Raw genomic sequence first — 4790 nt, 5'->3', positions numbered from 1 at the left:
GAGTGTCTTTCGACTTTTATTTCAAAAAATTACATTACATAAATATGTGGTGCGCGTGCCGACGATAACAATGCGCGCGCGCTTATCCTATCGTCAAAATAATTTTCAACTGCCGCCGTTGCCGCGTTCACGTAGCCTACGCCGCGCGCCCGCGCCGACAGCGCTCCATCTTTGATGCACTATCAGAGAGAGGGTGCGCCGCGCGGCGAGTACGAGAACCATGACGCGTCGCGGACGCCATCGACCGGCGCGCGTCGAAACAAAAAGGCTTGCCAACCTGAAACGCCGATGGCTTGCCGAGTAAACGAGGAGAGGGAATATGCTGGGTCTTGAGATATGCTCCAAAATTGAACGTATCTATATATAGTGTACTCTTTTCAAGCGGATTCTATCCGATTATTAATTATATATTTGCAATTTAATATCACTCGCAACACATATATCCTGCTTTACGCTTCGCAATATATTCTGCTCCGCACTTTGCATGGAAATGCTTGCACGTGTTTCTAAAATGGTTTTACGCATATTTGGAAGAGCACATGACGCAAAAGTATTGCCCGCTTGCTTGAGAACGCTGAGGACATTCTATGAGCTAACGAACTATGTCTGTTCTTTATATGCCTTATCTTTCTTTAAAATTTACTCTAGATATTTTTACTCCGTTTTGCTATAATACTTTCGGATTATATTTTCGTTTGTTTCACTGATAGTTATGCTTGCCAATTTCATACTTGTGATTATATTTAGTTAATTATCGTCATTCTTAGATACATTCTGAAGCATTCCGTTATTATTACTCCAGAATATCTATAATCTATTAAAATTACGTTGGCCTTACCATTTTTTTAAATTTACTCTGGATATTTTTTTTTATTCGTTATGTTATAATATTTATGTTATTTCATTTTCGCCTGTGCTCATATTCGCTGATTTCATACTTATGCTTATATTCAATTAATTATCGTCATTCTAAGATTTATTTTGGAATATTTTGACTTTCTATTCCTATTGCTATTACTATTACTCCAGAATATCTATTATCTATTGAAATTTTGTTAATTTATATTATACTTGTATATGTGCGCTGTCATTATTGTATCCGTATTTATTATTCGAAAACATTTTGGATACTACGTTCATATCAAAACATTATTTATATGTTTGGTTGTCATTTAATTCTTACTACAGGATATCCTTTATTTTTTAACAAAATTTTCATATTTTTTCATTTTAAACATATGTGTTGTTTCTTTCACTATTTGCTTTATTAATTATACTACGAATTTGCAATATTTCAGAGTATTTATTATATGTTTGTTCCTTACATTGTCGGAAAAATAATGGTATCAACACACGATGAGATTGCTGGAAAGTGAACAACTTAACTATTCGTTTATTCTTTTTTAGTTGATAGCCATATGTTTTATTTTAAATTATATACTTTTAGATCTAAAGGTGAAAGTGACTGCGATCAATCACCATATGAGTTAATCCTTCAAAGAAGGTCGCGTTGGCACGTGGTTTAAAGTCCGTGTTTAGCAATCTCAGCTCTTCTGGCATTGTCAATATTATGATTAACAAGTGAATCCAAGTACGTTTCTGTCTTTTGCAAAAAGTTTATCAATCACATAAAAAAAGACTACTTATAGATCTCGAGATTATAGATAGGTTTGTTAAATAATATTGTTATATCTGAAATACGAGATATATAAAGTACATATGTGCGAATAAAGAAATTTTATTATAGTAGTTAACTCTATATAGAAAATTTTATCTTTACATCTTTTACAAGAAAGGGTACATTTAATCGATTTTTTGTATACGAAACTTTTCAATTATTATATTTAAAATTACGAGTATATATTATAGGTTGGCCAATAAGTCCGTGCAGTTTTTTCTAAGTAAAATTTATAAGTAAAAAACCGCACAGATTTATTGACCAATCTAATATATTGCAATTTTTTATTTTTAATTCTGAAATTTTATTCCGAGGAATAATCATGACTGTGTGTGTGTGTGTGTGTGTGTGTGTGTGTGCGGGCGTGGGTCGTGTACGCCATTTTAAATAAATTTATATAACGTTGAATCTGTTTTACAAATGTTTAAACAGTTTAAGACCTTATAATGGAATACTTTTGTTAACTGAGCCATTGGACTTGTTAGAATCTTTGCAAATAAATTGTTCTTTCGCACTTAAACGTTTGATTCAGATATACAATCCATTAAAAAGTTTGCAGACTTTAAAGTTTCAACTAACTGGTCATTTAGTTTATTGGACAAATGTTACAATAATTTATCCACTTTGCGAAAACAATGTTTATGTTGTCTCCCCCAATGCTATTTTGACTAGCTAGTTGCTAAATTCTTTCTCTGAACACTTCTCAGAAAACATAAATAGTACCTAATTATTGAATTACTGATAAAACTTTGTAAATATTATATTTTGTACGTTTTCAGATAATCAGTGATTTCTCCCTACCAACTTCAATTAGCCAAAAGCTGAATCCTTTGAGCCAGCCGCAGCAGTAAACGCAATTAGTGAAGATAATCATATGGCTATTAAAAAATCATTTGCTTCTACAATTGCACACATATGTACGATACGTACCAACGGTATATGGTCGTTTATCATTGGTAAGTCACAATGTATAATTTATTATTAGTGAAATATAAATAGTTTATTATTTGATATATTTACATTAGCAAAACGAAATTGAAATAGTAAAAGAAATAAATTCCGCAATCTAATTTCAGCGATCTGTGTAAGAGACTATATTGAGATCTCAAAATATCGAGTACTGCAGGCAATTCGTGCGTTCGCGTAAAAGAGTCACGGTGCGATCTCGTTTCGCGTGTACTACCGTATCTCTTGATAGTCTCTTGCACGGACTGAACGTAATGTTGATAATAATTTTATAGTAAATCGATTGTGCAATTCTATTATAAATCAATCATAATGATAGTGGTGAAGGAAAAGAAAGAGGAAGAAAAGAAATATTGTCATGACTCGATTTTATTTATTATATAATACATATTTCAGTCTCATTAAACTTTTTTTTATACTTAATATTAGGATACACAGGACCAACAAACGAATGATACAATTGCAAGAATAGAAGAAAGCAAAAGCACATGGAATTTGAATGAAACGCCAAAAGGAACGCCTACCGAAACCAATGAGGAAGAATTGTCGCTCACGGATAAGGAGGATGCGTTACGATACAACTTTCAATCGAAAGATTATAATATTTCTTCCAATGACAGGAAATTACTCGATAGACTATACCAACCTGACTATTTCGACAAAGATTATCATTTAGAGGAGATTATGTATTTAAAAAATATTCGTAGATCCTAATTGTTACAACTTTTAGATAAGTTTCGAAATATATTAATGACTTCCGAGTGCGAAGATCCCGCCATAATACTCTTTTATAGCCGATTAGATACTTGATTCTAATTATATACAATAATATGTACAGAGAAAGTAATCAAGAGAATTATTTCAAACGGAATAACTTTTTTTTCCCGATTAAAAGATGCGAACCGAAAATGTTACAAACATAATTTGTATAATTTTAATTATAGCCTGGCTATGATGTTCATTATTTTAGAAATGTTTTTCAAATAAACATTTTTGTTATTCCTGTATTTTATTTTATCTACTACTTGTCGCAGCGAGTTTAGAAATATTTGAAAGGATCGTAAGATTGAGTTTTTACTCTGGTTTTTGTACTCTTTTTAACAAGAGTTATTTAGAATATAGAATGAAAGTCGTCGAACAGTTATGTAGAATACCATATTCATTAATCCTCTCTCGTGGATGTCGTCGACGTAGAGTTTTTTCCTCTGCGTGCCCTGTAATGAACCGAAACAAAATAAATTTAATAACATATTTACATGTTTGTGTTTATGATTGTTTTGTCTTTTACGTACACAATCATTGTGCGCGTTACGCGTGTATCGATGAAAGTAATAATGAATATATTTATACATTATATGTGCGCACATGGTAAATTGTTCTGTTATTAAAATAATTACCTTGTTGAGCCACCAGCAGCTCGTTTGGATGTTTTTCTGAAAATATTATCCGTCAATCTATCGTCGATCTTTCGTTTTACGCCATGTGTGTCAATACTATCGTTATCTTCTATGTCAGACGACGTGAATGTACACTTGATCCCGGTCGTCGTCGTGTCGTTTTCGAACAACATAGCTGAAAAAATATAATGAACGTGAATCTCATCACGAATGTCAGATATATACGTCACGTAGCGTTTCACGCTATCTCCAGCACGTACCTGTTTTTTCCGCCGCGTATTTCTGCGTAATGTTCAATAGCGCTTTGCCATATTTAGCAAAGTTTGCCTCGGTAACGTGCGGTATTTGTAACATGGCCTCTTTGGTATCCGGCAAACGCTGGCTCATAGCTCTGACAGCCAATATATGCATAATGAAAGAAGCAGAAACTCCATGGTTGCAGCATATTCTTATATTTTTGTCATCGATTCGGCATAGCAACGATCTTGCACGTCTTTTTTTACACGATCTTCCACTAGTCTCTTTACACGCGTTGAAACTTTAGCTACACCGCTTGTAATAGTTTTCTTCAATTTCCTCGTTGCAATTTTAATTTGTTTAGAAATCAAAGAAAAATAAAAACGCATATAAAACGACAAATAATAGACGAAATAATATATTGTCCATTTCTCCTCTATATCTATACTCTCAAATACACACACACACGCACGCACGCACGCACGCACGCACGCACGCACGCACGCACGCAC

The 4790-nt window shown here is 33.3% G+C and overlaps 1 pseudogene; it reads left to right on the top strand.

The window, feature by feature from the left end:
* The first annotated feature begins 1298 nt into the window (after positions 1–1298).
* Positions 1299–3454, top strand: LOC112461276 (annotated as a pseudogene).
* The last annotated feature ends 1336 nt before the right edge of the window (positions 3455–4790 follow it).

Source organism: Temnothorax curvispinosus, unplaced genomic scaffold (assembly GCF_003070985.1).
Source record: "Temnothorax curvispinosus isolate PA1 unplaced genomic scaffold, ASM307098v1 QBEX01001198.1, whole genome shotgun sequence".
NCBI lineage: Eukaryota > Metazoa > Arthropoda > Insecta > Hymenoptera > Formicidae > Temnothorax > Temnothorax curvispinosus.
The sequence above is the reverse complement of the archived record's forward strand: the minus strand, read 5'-3'. Positions and strand labels throughout refer to the sequence as shown.